Source organism: Haliotis rubra, unplaced genomic scaffold, assembly GCF_003918875.1.
Source record: "Haliotis rubra isolate DU_JTF1 unplaced genomic scaffold, ASM391887v1 Scf238, whole genome shotgun sequence".
NCBI lineage: Eukaryota > Metazoa > Mollusca > Gastropoda > Lepetellida > Haliotidae > Haliotis > Haliotis rubra.
The window spans coordinates 501,459-519,492 of NW_025766425.1; the positions used below are offsets into that span (position 1 = coordinate 501,459).

Consider the following 18,034-nt stretch of genomic DNA (forward strand, 5'->3'; position numbering starts at 1 on the left):
AGTGCCACTTCACGCTTCAGCTGCAGTGCACTGCACTGCACTGCACTGCACTGCACTGCACTGACATGCGGCAAAACCCTTAAAGCTGACTGAGAATCATATGACATCCTAATGGAAGGTTTCTAGGTGACATTATGTTATTATGGTGTGCACATTTTTAAGTGTTTACAATGTGAAATATTTCGACTTTGCTTTTCTTGATTCATTTTACACCGGCAATCATTAATACATTTTAAATATTACACACTGATCAGAAAGGCTTATTGGTATCATGCCACCACATATACACACCTCTCATATACCTCAGAAATGTTTAATCATAAAGTATTTCCAGTACCTTCCTTTTGATTGTAATAGGTGATGTAATTTCCTATTCTTTTATTAAGACCCGCTGAGGGGCTGACTAAGCAAAACATTGTTATGCAAGCGGATAGGTTTCCATTAGGTCACCAACTTAATTACTTTGCTTCAATCCATAGTCAGTTCTGTAGACAAATGTGAGTGGGAGAAAAGCTTCAGATGTTACATGTGTAAATGTTGTCATTGAGACTGAGGTTTGATAGTTGTTTAGGTTATGCAATATGTTATTACTTTCTTCTGGTTTATTGGGTGTTTACTGACGTTAACATTACATTTTGCGACATGTTTTGCAGTGAGTGAGTGAGTTTAGTTTTACGCCGCTTTTAGCAATATTCCAGCAATATCACGGCGGGGGACACCAGAAATGGACTTAACACATTGTGCCCATGTGGGGAATCGAACCCGGGTTTTCGGCGTGACGAGCGAACGCCTTAACCACTAGGCTACCCCACCGCCCCACATGTTTTGCAACCATGCATTATACAATGCAGTTTTTGATTCATGATTCATGCAGTCAATCAATAACAAAAAATCTGTAAAAATTAGGGGTGGGTTTTGCAGAGAATTTTCATATTGCGATATATTGCGATTCGAAAGCATATATTGCGATACGTATTGCAATATATTGCAAGAATCTTTGTTTCATTAAAAATTACTTATAATCGAGTTAATGCTTGATTTATAAAGCAAAAACACAACAAAATCACTATGCTTGATTAAGCTTTAATAAAAACTTTTAATCATGTTAAAATGAAGGAAACAAGGAAAAGAACAATTTAACATCAACACAGTGGTTACTAGTTTGAACTAGTTTCTCCACTCTTAAAAAAGCCCTGAGACTTTAGACAGCAACTTGACCTGGTCAGGACATATCAGGGATCACTGGTCAATAATGAGTAAATTAAACAGTTGTGTAATGTGGGAGTAATTCAGGAATATAGGTATGGTCTTGAAAAACCAATAAGCATATCCGGGGTATGTTTCGATCAATAATTACAGGATCCTGGCAAGTTATGCAAAGCGTAAGTCTCTGATAACAGGAAAATTTGAGAGAAATAGATAACTCCATTTATGTTGAATTAGCCCCAGTCAGTCATCTCGGAGATTCAGAACCAGTAGGAGTCTGGACTGGCTTCGATTTGGACTATTGCATTGTAGAAAGGGTTGGGCGGAAAGTTTGGAGTACGAGACAGAGTACTGGCATGTCGGAGGTCCCAGCGATACAGAGCGGATGTGGTTCGTATGATGGGAGAAACATCTAGATCTGGGCAAGCAGAAGATGCGTGGTGTGTGGTGGGCGAGCTGTCCAAGGCGCCAGGCTAGTGATCCAGCGAGCTTGAGGTGCCGGGATCGAGCCCACCTGTGACCGGGTGTAAAAACCTTGGAGTCAACTTTGTGTGCAGACTCCTTCAGTGTTGTCACAACCCCTAGTGTACAGTGCACAACCCTGTGCACTTAAAAGAACCTCACGAATCTGTTGGTATATGACCAGATGGTGGTCACAAGAATACGTGCAAATACGTGCAATGATGCCCTAACTATTGTCAATTCATTCACTCTCTGCTTGATTGCCTACGTAGTCATGCGACATACTGAACTCTTGAAATGAACGCTGTCAACGCCTATACACTAACTTCTGTGAGTGAGTGAGTGAGTTTGGTTTTACGCCGCTTTTAGCAATGTTACAGCAATATCACGGCGGGGGACACCAGAAATGGGCGTCACACATTGTACCCATGTGGGGAATCGAACCCGGGCCTTCGTCGTGACGAGCGAACGCTTTAACCGCTAGGTTACCACACCGCCCCACTAACTTCTGTACGTGTATTGAATAGCTGATAGAGATTCAATATAACTTGAGGTACGATTTAAGGTACGATTATGCAGAGACCAGTTGATATTGGAGACATACATTGTGTTGTCTATAATAGCATTTGGAATGACCTACAATACATATCACGTTTCTGACTATGCATATATTCATTAACCATTCTCATTTTTCCACAAATATGTTGGACTCGTAAAACACTCTTGTTCTTCAGCATCCCATGTTGTCGTAAGATGAAACTAATGTGATTGGGTGGTCGTTCTCACTTACTTGTTTGATGTATGCCATCGTATCCCACTTGCGAAGATCGATGCTCATAGTGTCATGACCGTGTTATGTGTAACTATTTTGTGTATATCATTATATATTACTAAAACAGAGGCCTGCATATGTTTATGAACGTTATATTAGAATCAAAATGTTTTCATAAATATTACCTTTGAATATCTTTGAGTTGTCTTTCAGTGGCGTTTAGAAGTTGTACATTGATGTCCAAGATATTTTTATGGATTAAACTTCTTTTTAATTTCTCTCACGACGTTTCGAGACCATTCCAGGTCCCTTCATCAGGTGAACTGGTAGATAGTTCTAACTGCCAGTTCACCCGATGAAGGGACCTGGAATGGTCTCGAAACGTCGTGAGAGAAATTAAAAAGAAGTTTAATCCATAAAAATATCTGGGATATCTTTGAGTTGTCCATAAATGTTTTGTATTTTAAGCAATACGTTTCAGTCGTAATAGATCTTCATCAAATATTCCTCTGTGATAAAATTGCAAATACATTTAGACTACAGCTTCATATATGAGCATGTAAAAGTCAATGTGTAGCTATAAGAGGTTGAACCTGTTGTGTACTTCAGCATGTGGATGTGGACCTGAAACATGTTCCCGTGATCATGATATTGTCGACACTATGACTAATAAGAACAATAGATACGAATCGATATGAAGGAAATGTTGCTTGCATTATGAAGCCATGACTGACCCATCATTCTTTGATGAGCAAAGGATGACCTCTGGAATAATAGAATTAGAAGATAAAGCTACTCTGTTTTCAATTTTGCGGTCCTTTATCGTTGATTTAAGGCCGTTAAATGTAATTTAAAAACCGAACGCGTTTGTACATTTAGAAGCTTTCTGTTATGTTGTGTGATTTTAATAATAGTCCAACAGTATCTTTGACATATGTGGTATCTTTGATACTACGGTACATGTATGTAAAGCATTACGTAATATTTTCCTTATCTAAATACAACGTACCAACAATAAAAAAAAAAACCAAAAAAAACCACCAAACTTTTGTTTCCTTGTAATGGTTATTCATGCATACTCTGCAAGCGAAACGTATATATTATCTTCCAAGCTGAATTCACTATTTTGAGGGTCTGGCTTCTAGACCAGTTATTCACCTGCTGTACACATTTTCGACACTTGAGTGAGTGAGTTTAGTTTTACGCCTCACTCAGCAATAATCCAGCTATATGGCGGCGGTCTGTAAATATTCGAGTCTGGACCAGACAATCCAGTGATCAATAGCATGGGCATCGATCTGTGCAATAGACCGATCCAGTCTGTCAATCAAAACTGGCGCATGCGTCAATGTGTGGATTTGTCAGACTTATTTCCGGGGGTCAAACGATGCCCCAGAAGCGATGTGCTTCGAATTATGCCATTTACACTCGCTATATTTATTACATGTTGCTGCGATTTGATGTGTACCATTACGGTCGAGACAACACAAATGGAGGCGGATCAAGAAGCGCGATAGGCCTAACGATCAGTTAAATGTCTGCACCATCGTTCAGGAAACCTACGTCTGCCTGCTGATGAGATTTTGCACGAATTTCCACACTTTTGCACATGTGCAAAATCATTACCAATTGATGACAACAAATAGCAGTTTAAGACTTTGCAAGTGTTATAAACACGGACAATTCTTGTAACTGCAACATTGTTTTTGCTTAACGTTTTTAGTCACTACTAGGCATTGAGTTGGTACGCTATAAAGCTCAAATGAGAGAGGCGAGAAAGCCGTGACACAATGTTAACAAATCTGACGGCGATCTGATTTCGGTTAGGGTCATCCGAAATAGCAAAACTTGTTACATGAAAGAACAATGTGGCGGATATTGTCCCATTCGCTCTTAGATATTCTTCAATTTGTCACACATTTTAGGATGTTTTAAGTTTCATAAGCACAATCTGAAGGCCTACAGTATCTTGTTAACAGAGCAAAATATTCCAGGAGTAGATCTAATATTTTTTATACAAACGGAAATATTGTCAGTGTTATCACTTGCCCATCATGCAATATCCAAGTATCAAAATTAGTTCATATGAGTGCCTATAAAACCATGCTTTAAATATTTCAGAATTCTTATAAAGAGATGCATGGGACTTTGAATTGAATTACCTTCCTCCATGTTTTGTTACCACATAAATTATTCACATATATTGGTACATTTTAGGAGTAATATTACAACTGTAATTTTGATTAATTCACTAGAAATGATAGCAAAATATGTTTTAAGAATCTTGCTTTTTTCAGTAAACGTGGAAGGGTAATAAAATAAATAATCTAATCAATAAGAAATAATTATTTGATTGATTGACATATCAGATTCGTATGATTTTAAGGCAGGTCTGGGCAAACAAACACCATACATATCATGGCAGGACAATCACTTGTTATTAACTTAGTTTTTGGGCTCCTGCTTTTAGATGTTTTGTTTTTAATACTATATTTACTAATATAAGTGATTGCTAGTATCATAACTCATTAAAAGTTATTTCAACATCCAGAGAATTGGAAAAAGCAAAGGCTACGTTTTGGTCTAACCCTGGTCAGGCATTATCCAGTCCTGGAACAGAATAACTTACAAAAATCTCAGTTGACTTTTCATGTAACGGAATAAGTATTGAAACATATATTTAACCCATATTTGATGTAATTCTTCTGATAAATCATCAGGGTTTTTAAGGAGGTTACTAATATTTGAAGACTGAGCCAAAGCTAGTGTTTATTAAGATGATGGATTTGGACAAATTGTTCAAGGTTTGTTGATGGTTATGTGGAAAATGAGCTTCATATTAAATTGCACACTGTTTTGTAGGAGGTGAACGCTTCAGGAAATTTTCATTTGTGTCTTCCTAAACCTTTGTTATGACTTTTACCAAATTTTGAACCAACTTTACTATAATTTTTATGACACCAGTAAGTATCTCAGAAAAGGAAATAGATCAAAATCAGTGTTATGTCCTCTAGGGATATGGTCTCAGATCTAATAAAACAAAGATTATCATTGTTTAAGAAGCAATAATGTCAATATGTAATTGTATTGACAAAAAGCTTTGAACATAGGATATATTCTTTGCACCTTATATACACTAGTAGTTAGCAGTTAAACATCTCTGATGAAAAAACAATAGATCTACATTTGTATTTTGTTTAACATTCTATTTCAATGCTAGTTAACTGTTCGGATAACTGTGGATCCTCTGTTCAAAGAGTTTGCGTCACATGTTTCCTATTTCTGGAAGATGGGTCAGTGTACAGGTGCTGACTGTATGTTGGATCTTCTTTGTGTCCTAATGCTGTGACATACCTGTACATAAACACTGGCAGTTCATGAAGTCCAGTATTGTGGAAGTTTGTATGTAAATTAGGATTCCGCAACAAAGTACATATAGACAAATAAAATGGAAATGATGATTAAAAAAATGATTTCCTTATATTCAGTGTCATCTTATCATGGTGTACAGATTTTGAAGAGGGAAACTTTACTGAGAATTGCTGCAGATCAGCTGTTGAATATTTGCTTCTGGGTATGTCAAGATACGTCCATGGAAACATACTGTTTACAAGCCCAATGTACCTTTTCCAGATTTCCAAATAAGATCCAATAGGTTATGCTGTGATTGATTTGTTTACATTAATTATATACAGACAAATAAGGCGCACGAAGTAGTAGACGGGAAATAGTTTCTGCTTTTTATTTACCATTCTCTTAATTCATTAAAAGAAAGAAACCCATGTTTTCAGATTATTGAACTAAATTTGAACAACGCCAACGAATAACTAAGTAAAGGCGCCACGCGCAGTGTTGATAATCTTTTTATAGATACCGATCGATCTGCAACATGAACATGTGGTTGTGTTCACGGTTTTTATAAAATTATAAACCCAAACCAAAAAATTCAGTTACCCTTCCCATGCTAATATCTGTGACGGAGGTGAATTACTAGATAGATTAATTGATTCGAAAGAAATTACGCTTCCTACAGTCTCAGCAGCTAGTAGAGACGGTTTTTCATCGGCATGTAACTCATTTTCACTCGCCAATTGCAATCTGCCAGCTAAAATATATTCAAAATCACATACGTATAACTTGCCTCTTTAAATAACATTCACAAACGACGGATACCAAAGTATCACAAGATTTCATCAACAACGTTCGCAATCACGTACGTTTCGCCGGCGGTGACGCCATTGTGATTTGTCAGTGGTTGTCCCCCCTAACGTCAAAAACGAAGTGGGCGGGGCTTATCGGCTGGGACTGGATCGGTCTATTGGGAAATGATGACATGTGTCAACCAAGCCAGCGGGCTTGACCACCCGATCCCGTTAGTCTCGACGCTTGAGACTGTTTTAGTTATTCATTGAAACTTCGAAGGCGATGTTTTAATGATGAGGATTTATTTCCAGTTGAAGGGTCTTCGTAGGTCATGGAAGATCCCATTATTCCCACTATATTGGAATATTGCTGATAACAACAAAACGTAAGAAATGTCCTACCCGACTAAAATCGTAATTCAGTGGCCAGGATCCGTGTCACGACCTTATGTCGTGGATGTTTGCTCATGGTGTTGACAGGTCGCCTTGCTGTCGCTCGAATAAATATGATACTCATTTTCTGGCTATAAATCAAGATGGCGATAGATACAACGACATATTCCGGATACCACTCAAAGTCTAGAAACTGAGTGTCCTTGATACACATTTTATCCTTGTCATTGACAGACCCGTTTGCCATGATATGTGTCCTTATTGTGCAGGAATATAAGATTAATAGTATTATGTAATAATTATATTATGATAACCCGGACCTCTGAAGCACAAATTCACACCATTGCTAACTCATCTCCTTTGTAAACACAGATGACACAGAACTCCATGTCCTTTTTTAATGATCAAGGAATGACATTTGAACTCGATAAATGCATTCCTCTTCATGTGATAGGTGCCAAAGTAATGACTGACGCATCGGTCAAGATAAAATGTTGAGCACCGACTGACCATCTTTCGGAAGATCTGACCAACACCTATCTTGGAATGCAAGTTCGAGACAAGTCATATGTTTGGACCGACTATCCCGTTTAAAGAAAACCAGGAGCTGAGCTATATGCTCGAAACAAGGTCAAAGTCACAAATTCTTTAGCTGTGCCAGTCCTTTCTTATTCCTTTGGAGTAGTTGATTTGACTGCTCACAAGAAGGCAGTCTCTCCCACCACCTTCGTTCTTCTCTTATTCCCCATCAATTTAGCAGGTCCGGCTTTGGTTGATGTGTAGGCTATAAGTGGTAAGGAATTAATTTTAATGTGTACAGAATAGCAAAGTCCTAAAGGTGAAACAAGGAGCTTACTTCTTGATGCCCAGGGCCAGTCTCTTCCCACTTGCAATCGCCAAATAATGATTCTTGGGGAGAATGTTAAAATGAAATGTGGGTTATCTAATGCACTGGCTGAAACCTCGACAGTAGAAACTTATGACTTCTTAGAGAATAGTTGTATTTCATGTAATCTATATATATTTATGCAATGGTAAGTATCGATGACGTCAAATCCTCCATTTTCATGTTGTATTATATGTTGCATGGGAGCGGTGTTAATATAAGCAGTAATGCTTGTTCACCAACCCCAATTCATCTTCATGAATAAAAATATGTTTAAATCAAACCTCGACAGTGGATGTCCTTAATTGGCACGTTGAGGCACGCGAACGATACGAGACAAAGCTGAAGTATCGGCAGGGCACGCTCTTTGCCTGACCCGTATTGTTTGCGAAACGGCAGGGTGGATGATCCGACAACATGGCCAGGCATAACTTTCACGGATATTTATTTCTATCTGATAGACACACCAGGTCAGTTCACCCACGAATCTATGAGGGTCTTCAAGTCACTGAAAGCATATGAATATGTGGAAAGTGGACACGTTTATCCCATACAGTACCACAAAGTCGATGAAGTCTGGATTGTGCATATGGTACTTTCCACAAATGATTTAACAAAATAAAGGTTGTGTTCTTGTCTCATTATACAACCCAAACTACTCACTTACATAATTCAGAATGCTTAGTTATAGCATACATACTAGCTATAATAATGATATTGTCTTTTTCCTGGAATACCTTTGTTTGGTGAGGGTTCATTTTCTTTTTCCTCCTCTACTGGTGCGCTGCTCTTGTTAAGCGACATTTCCATGAGAATAGAAGCAACATCTTCTTTTTCGCGAAGGTCCATTTCCTTTCTTCCCTTTTCATCAACCCGCCTTTGAGCCCTTAGAAATCTTTGTTTTTTTGCTTCCGGGGTGGCCAAGGATGTCGACTGATATCCCATATTCAGATGTGGGACAAAGTCAGGATCATTCTTGTCAGAGTTTGCAGATCCTATGTACAATAAACAATGCAAAATATGATACATACTTTAATATATAATGATCTGATATTTTAAAGAGTTATGGTATTTTGAATTGCTCAGTTATCTATGGAATTTGAAGCATTTTATAACATAGTTATTTTGCGCCAAATTCAAGTGAATAAATTTCATCATTTGAACTTAATAATTAACATATTAATACTGCAATTTACTTGGTAAATAGTTTAAAGCAGGACCCTAATTACTAACATGTGCAGCTTGTGACAGTTTTGGTGATCGAAAACAGGACAATTATAAGTGATATAATTATTTGTTCAGGTAACCACCGTGGAACTTCTTAAAAGTGTTGATATAGTTTTGGTATTAATCAGTCTCATACCTGAGATAGAGTGATCCCCGCATACGCGATCTCCATTGTGTTCAGGGGTCCAGCCTTTCCGATTGATTGCCTGTAGACACTTCTGTCGTCTGCAAGTTTCAGTCGGTATGCGATGAAATTTCACGCCTGAACCTTTCTTGAAACGATTCGCGCAGCCCACTACCACACAAGAAATGACCATCTTATCAAGACACTGAGTGTCAAGCCAAAAAAACAGACCGGAAAGAGTTGTTACGTATGTAAAGTCGACGATCAAATGAGTGCAGCTTGTGTGGTTCTCTCATGTTTATGTTTACCTTTTGCCTACCGGAAGTACTCGGGCGCGTCACGTGATCAAAACACTGACGTCACTGTGGTCTTTCCTATAGCATGGTTCGTTGTTTCCATTATGTGATACGGCGCTGAACATGTCAAGGTCGCCATGTAAAAACGGTACTTTTAATTTCTTTGGAATAAGCCAATAAACAACCTAAGAAAACATATTTATGTCATCCAATTTTCTGCCCCTTCTGACAGTAATGCGATTAACAAAATTCAGGAGAAGCATGATAAATATGCGGACCTCGTCTTTAAAATCTCAAGTACACTGTTTTGGTACTTCTTGATCTCTTGACGCAGATCAGGAATGTGCTCGGATTCTCCAATGAAAGCACAGTCCTTCGGATTCTCAGGGTAATGCGGTATGCTACAGTGTTAGGGAGTCTACACATTATCGGGAAGGTTCTTGTTGGTTTCGACTTGGCAGCGGTTCCTGGGAGAAGTCCCATTCGCTCTCTTGACAGTAATGCAGAGGGCCCAGGGTACCTGAGCTAATGATGGCCTTACCAGTCTGACCGTGCCAAGACCACGCATCTCCTCTCTGCTTCATACTATTTGTATTCTGTAGAACATAATAATAATATAAGTTTCACAAAGTCAGAGATGACCGCCTCCGTGGAAGGTCGCGGGTTCGATTCCCGACCACGTCATACCAAAAGACGTTAAAATATGGTACTTGTTGGTCCCTGCCTGGCGCTCGGCATTAATGGGTACAACAAGGACTGGTCGGCTCGGAGTCAGTATAATGTGTCTAAGTGGGGTATTCATGCTTCACTGCGGCGTGGTATCTCAGTGGGCTCGCACTATAAAACCAGCTTAAGTCTGGGCTAGTACAAGCTGCCGCACATACACATACACACGCATGCACGTCGTCATATGAGCGAAATATTCTCAAGCACGACGTTAAACCCACTTTCACCTCACCTCACAAAGTCAGAAGGCTTGGTCCTTGGTTCCAATCCAGGTTGATTTTAAGTTTTGGTTGCTCAACAAATATGGTATACGTCTAAAAAGTGCATCTTCTTTTCCCCATATTCACATCACCGTGATAAACTTTTAATACTGATCAAAGTGGCGTAAAACCCAACTCTCTCACTTGTTTATTAACCGTTGTTGTACATTGTTTTCAGGATTAAGGTTGGTCCACTTAGTTTGCACTAAGAAGAGAGAAGCGTGAAGGAAGTACATCTCCATTGATTAGCATCATGACTGGGACGGAGCTAGTCTTCTTTGTCAATGGCGCAAAGGTACAAACACAGCAGAAGTTGGCACTGAAATTATGCCAACTGTCTGTGATTAATACTGTTGCTAAGCGACAGATGACAACAAGGAAAGTTTACTTATATCTTTAACTGTTAAATGCATAGATGATTCATATCGAATGTTTATTTATTATATTATATTTTTATATTCATCTTCGTCTCTTTCTTCTTCTTCCCTTTCTACTTCTTTTATTCTGTTTAATTAAGAGAAATGAATTGCCAATGTTGAAAGACAACTTTGAAGACTTGATTATTAGAACCAATATCAGACCGATGTAGGGCCTTTTGTATGAACCCAGTTGGTTGTACGTGTCTATCAATAGGCCATTGCTACATATTTCTGATGCTACTACTTGCCCCGAGCAATAAACAGTTAAATTTACAAATAAAAACGAACACGACTAGTTCCATGATACCCTTTTGTAAATCTGGTTAGTTAGATTTTGAATCTGTTTCAGGTTGTGGAGGGCCACCCGGATCCCGAGATGACATTGTTGACATACCTTCGAAAACACTGTAAATATGATTCATGTGATGTATCATTAGTAAATATTGCATTTACAATGTAGGCCTTTGTTACTGATTGATGATACTTACTTAATTTTCGATTCGATGTGCTTTCCATGTACATGTTTGTGCTTTCTCACTGTAACTTCCCTGACATTTTGTTTGGTTCGAGCATGTAATATACTTGCATATATTCGGGTTAGAACTGACGGATTCATCATCAGCGTCGCCATCGCCATCATCATTATCATCGTCGTCGTCGTCGTCGTCGCATTCACTGACTTCAACACCATCATCGTTGTCGTCATCATCATCATCATCATCGCCACCCATCATCATCATCACCACCACCACCTACATCATATTCATTACTATACATGCATTGATTGTTGCGTGTAGTATTATATCCAAGTACGGAATCGCTTTCAAGCTGATGATACTGTCAGTTGTTGGCGATCTATAGCCTGTTTTTATCTTCTATTGTCCTAATAGTGCTATTAGTTTTAACCTTCCACACTAGTTTTAAATCTACTTGTGATATTCTAGTTGTTTTACTGTCCTTCGATGACAGGTTTTGTAATATACACATATTCCATTTCACTGTAAAATGTTCTCGTCACGATATGGCCGAAATATTGCCGATGTGACGTTAACTATTAACTCACTCACTCACTCACTGATGATACCGAGAAGTGGCAATGAGCCTGTACAAGACAAACTCTGTGGAAAGAGCTTAAAGCAACTGCTATGACTGATGTGACAGGCATACTATGTTACATGGAGCGTCTACAGAAGAAATATACAATCCACGATCCACTTGTCACGTTCCACACTGTATTCTCATCAGTATTGTACATGTATGAATATATTTTGTCAGAAGGTTACAAAATGGTTGTCAAGGGAACGTATTATTGTTCCAGTGCGTCTCACAGGAAGTAAACTAGGATGTGGAGAGGGAGGGTGCGGCGCCTGTACCGTCATGGTGTCCAGATACGACAGAAACACAGATGCCATTTCGTATCCTGAAATTCAAGTAACCTGACATTCATGATCATTATTATATTGAAATATTGATTTTTGTGTCAGTCAAGAAGCTTATCACCATTTACCATCATGTGTTGGGATAGGGCATACGAGGCAGGTCAACTTAACCAGTAGTGTATGTCATAATTGCTCTTGGTGACCTGCATTCTCTTCACCACAGAGGTTACTTGTCATATCTTCCTACGAACCTCTGTTCTAATACGGCCTTTTCATGGTGCGAGTGTTCAGGATTCGTGATTTGTTGCAATCAGATTTAGTTGGGCAATCAGCGACGTTTTTTCAAAAGTGATTATTCGCAAGGCCTCAGCAACTTCCGTATGCTTCGGGAAAACTAGAACATCTTCCCATGCGCGATGCGCAAACGTTTCTTCTAGACAGAACCCAGTCCTGTAACGGTGAATCATTGGCGGATCTCCATCGCCCTCGTTGACATGCAGACAATGGACACGCTAGCTATTAAATGTCTTGTGTGTCACATCAACATACGTCCCCGGCAGAGGAGGGATATTTGTGGCCCCACGTTTGCTTGTATTAGTCACGTTGGATCTAAGTCGATGTAACACGTGTTCTGATTGGATAGAAAGAAGGAAGATAGTTCGTGTTGCGACTTTTTGCCGCAAGGGGATTTTTACCAGAACCGGGAAATATGGACGTATTAAACAGAGGTTCGTAGGAAGATATGTCTAGTAACCTCTGTGGGAAGAGAATGGGTGACCTGTTGATCACTGAATTGTCTGGTCCAGATTCGATTATTTACCGACCGCCGCCATAAAGCTGGAATATTGCGGCGTTAAACAACCAACCAACAAAACAGTGTATGTAATTACCTGTTAAATCACCATTGATTCGTATAGGGCCCGTAAACAGGTCACGGCACTTCCCGAGACCATAGTACTTCCGGTGACAAACAACGTTTCATACCTTTTCGAATAGTGTCATGGTTGTCAGTTGACGTTAAGGAACCGATAATTCTTGCAGGAATAAAAAAATTCCAAACTAACCATCCCCGATTTAGACACCTATTACGACTATCAACAGCTGTGACAGCCAAGCATGGTTGTACACTTTGTCCGGTCTAGTAAAGTCATATTTAGCGATCGCGCAATTTGGAAACAGAACCGGTTCTTGAATATATGCTTGTCACCGGAAATCTGGTACAAGAAGTAAGCTGAGCATATCGCAAGTTTGCGCGCACAAGGAGAGCCGGGAACCAGCTTAGTACCGGAAGTAGCGCCTCACGAGATTCACAGGCCCTATTGGCTTAAATACGTTCCAATGTCGAAGGTGACGTTCAACACTTTGGTATTTTCCACCAGCACTTGCATGGTACAATTAGAGTCGATTATGTGTGAATGATTCTGACTATATAGTGTTACTATCAAATTTTGTTAATACAGTTTTGATACAGAAAAGAAGAGTGTATCCTGCCCCATAGGAGGAAAACGCAATAAATACATGCAATGGCAAGTCAATTCGTCAAGAGAAAAATCACGGAAACATTTGATATATTGTTATAATAAGGAAGAGTTGTGACATCATTTTTTGTCACTGAGACATCAAAGTTCAAAAAGATAACTTGGCCAGGACCTTTCACTTTTCTCCTCCCGAGCATTCTCTCCGTCAAAACATGTCACTAGGGACTAATGTGTAAAATGCAATGTAGATATTGTTAGTCTGTTGTGATACTTAACTGCACAGTCACTATTCAATGAACGCATGTCTTGCGCCGTTGTGTTCTCTGCATGGTTTAGCAGTTACTACAGTGGAAGGGATTGGCAGTTGTAAGACTAGACTGCACCCAGTTCAGGTAAGTGGATTAGATAAATATAGATGTTTTTAATTCGCAAACCTTCATTCATTCAGGTCGTGATATCAAAATATGGAGTCTGAGAAAAATGACAAATACAAACTGTTTTAATACAGTAGGTGGGATATTTCTGACTGCCGTTACAAACAAACAAGGGGTGTCCTAGTGGTTAAAGCGATCGCTCGTTACGCCGAAGGCCCGGGTTCGACTCCTCACATGGGTACAAGTATGAAGTATTATTTCTGGTGTCCCCCGCCGTGATATTTATATACTGGAATATTGCTAAAAGCGGTGTAAAACCACTCACTCAGTCATGACAGTTAGATCATTTTGTCTGCAGACCCACTCACTCACTCAAGGCATATATTTCTAAAAGCGGCGTAAAACTAACCTCACTCACTCATAGCACAAAGCAGACACTGACACCTTACATAATCAGCGCCATTTGCAGCATAAAGATGATGTTATATGAAGCACAGGTTCAGCACATCTTCCATGAAGAAGTACTCTCGTGGTCAAGCAGATGATGTTCTGTATGATTAACTTTAGACCCGTGAAGATCCAGGGTGAAAAGGTCTTCAGCAACCCATGTGCTTGCCATAAAAGGCGACTATGCTTGTCGTAAGAGGCGACTAACGGGATCGGGTGGTCAGTTTCGCTGACTTGGTTGACACATGTTATCGGTTCCCAATTGCGCAGATCGATGCTCATGCTGTTGATCACTGGATTGTGTGGTCGAGACTCGATTATTTACAGACCGCCGCCATATAGCTGGGATATTGCTCAGTGCGGCGTAAAACTAAACTCACTCACTCACTCACTATGATTAACTTTAACTTTATATTGCACCATCAGGAACAGCTGGCTAACTCCCACGGGTCGCAGTGTGGCTTCTGTACCCCGGGTATCGTCATGTCAATGTACACCCTCCTCCGCAACAACCATCAGCCAACCAGACAACAGATAGAGGACAGCTTCGACGGTAAATAATCTTTACGCCAATACAGTTAAACCATAATATACTCTTCAAAAAATGTAGGGGAAGTTAATGTTTTATTTACGATTGAAAACATTGGGAGATATATCGGAGTCAATCAATGTTGATATAATAATGAATGTTTTGAGAGTGCATCACCTCTTGCACTTCCTTATGACCATAGTTGTTTGCACAGTAATCGCTCTTAAAAGATGACTGGTGTATGACGTGAAATTTGCACGTGTACGATTTTCATTTTCAAACAAAAAAAACCCGACTTGAAACAAACACTAACAACTGTGTGATGCAAGATGATAGTCAAAATTAATGGTCTACAGTGATTTATCTACCTTCCTGAAAACCGTCAAATTCAAGAATGACACCCCATGCACGTCTATGGCTCTATTGCATTGTGCACGTACATCCCGTTCATAATGTATAGGGGTGGTGATAAAGAGAAATGGATATTGCGTTCACAAGATGTCTGTCTTTGAAAAGTCTGTTAACGCTTATACTCCCTATCCAAATTGAAACTTCAGGTTCCCCTACTTTTGAAGAGTATACAAGGACATTCTAGGTATGTACTAGTATACAATATGAATCGTATACGTAACTCAAATGTAAGCTATACATACATACATACATACATACATACATACATACATACATACATACATACACATACATACATACATACATACATACATACATACATACATACATACATATACATACACACATACATACATACACATACATACATACATACATACATACATACATACATACATACATACATACATACATACATACATACATACATACATACATACATACATACATACATACATACATACATACATACATACATACATACATACATACATACATACATACATACATTTGTATAGCGCCGATATCCAGCTCAGCTCAGCTGCTCAAAGGCGCTTTGTTTTTCCCTCGTTCACTGGATGTCAATCTCAATGGCACATCGTATTGTCAATCTCAACTCCCTGGGGAGCATACAGCTCATACAAGCTATGTCACCATTAAACCCGAAGAGGGACAATTTTATGGACTTTCAAATTCTTTATTGCAATATATGTGAGAAGCACGTTATCATCTACACCGAAACGTCGCATCTGCAATAAAGAGGTTGTCTGTCCATAAAACGTGTTCCTCTTCATCATACCAGCTTCTAAATGTCACTTGAAGACGTGACCGTGTGTTTTGCAAAGCAACGAGGCAAACTACCGTCTGCATTTACACCAACACGTCGCGGTATATACTCAAAATAATACATGTGGGCTAACTCATTCACTCACTCGGCGTTTTACCAACGTTACTCTTTCTGTTTTCCTTCACGTTGAACCTGTGACCATCACTGAGTTTATATCCTCTACTGCAGGCAACCTGTGTCGCTGTACGGGATATCGACCTATATTGCAGGGCTTCAACTATTTCGCTAAGGTAGGTGTTTACGATGGAAACATGCTTCATATGTCAAGTATACGTCGTACGTTGACTGAGGGTATTTTTGTAATACTTATTGTATCCTGAGGTCGGCTTTGTAATGTAGGAACAATTGACACATGAGTACGTGAGTTGCATTATTCAGTGTGTAAAATGACACTAAACACAAAACGGTCCTGTCAATAACGAAACAGGTTTTTTTATGCTGACAACTTCTTCTTTATTACATACATCGACGTTCTGATATAAACTCTGACACAGTTATCAGGCTAAAGTGGCTACAACCAAGTTGTCCATCATGTAGTTGTATTTGTAATCATTTTCTTACCAACTTCCGATCAAACAGTTGGTTCCACCAAGATCAAGATGGTTTATTGTACATAAGGCCTCTGGCCCGTATACATATTATTGTAATGACAGGCAAGGTATGGACATTGCAAACAGTGGAAAGCATCATAACATTGTGAAATTAGTTGACAGACTCCACCAAAAGCATGAAGACAACCTCATTAAATATATCCTGATAGTTTGATATTTACTTGGTGTGTGTGTGTGTGTGTGTGTGTGTGTGTGTGTGTGTGTGTGTGTGTGTGTTGGGGGTGGTGGATTCTGTTACATTTACCATGGAGTATAGAGCTGAACAGCCGCTCCTAATATCGCTTTTGTTAGACCATCCGAGGGAAAGGTGTTTAATTTTAAAACGCCTAAGTCGAGAACCGTTTGTCTCGAATATCTACCGAAATAGCAGATGTGACACAGTTACTGCTCATTGGATGTCCAAGATGTCATACCTTACTAAGCAACTGTCACATCATTTTTAAACAAAATGTGTTAGTTTGTTTGTTTGTTTGTTTGTTGTTTAACGTCGCATCCAGCAATATTCCAGCTACGTGACGGCAGCTTGTAAGTAATCGAGTCTGAAGCAGACACAATCAGGTCGTTGATATCATGTGCAATGAACATATAATTGGGGATCCGATTACATACATCTACCAAGGCAGCGAAGGAGACCACCAGTTCAACGCCTCTTACATGTCCAATTTTAACCTGGATAAACAACAAATTTTTGGTTTGGTAATCTGTCTGTTCAAACTAAAGCTAAACTCAACGAAAGTGTTAACCAGGCACGCAAAATCATTGGCACTGAGTCAATAACATCTATCGGCCGACTTTACGAGCAGCAAATCTTAAAAAAAGTGCGGAAAATTGTAAACGACAGCTGCCACATTCTTTTTTATGATATTGAATTTTTTCGATCAGGCCGTCGTCTGCGCATGCCGATATCTAGAACAAACAGGTTCCGTCAGTCTTTTGTACCAACCGGTATTCATTATTTTAACAAACAGTTAATCTTAAATATTTATACATTCACCTGAACATCTTTCCATCATGTATACCATTTCACACCACTGCGTTTTTTACC

General features: G+C 39.2%; 1 pseudogene; it reads left to right on the forward strand.

Annotated features, from left to right (window-relative positions):
- The window catches only part of LOC124278475, a 74,735-nt pseudogene that overhangs the window by 5,870 nt on the left and 50,831 nt on the right, over positions 1-18,034 (forward strand).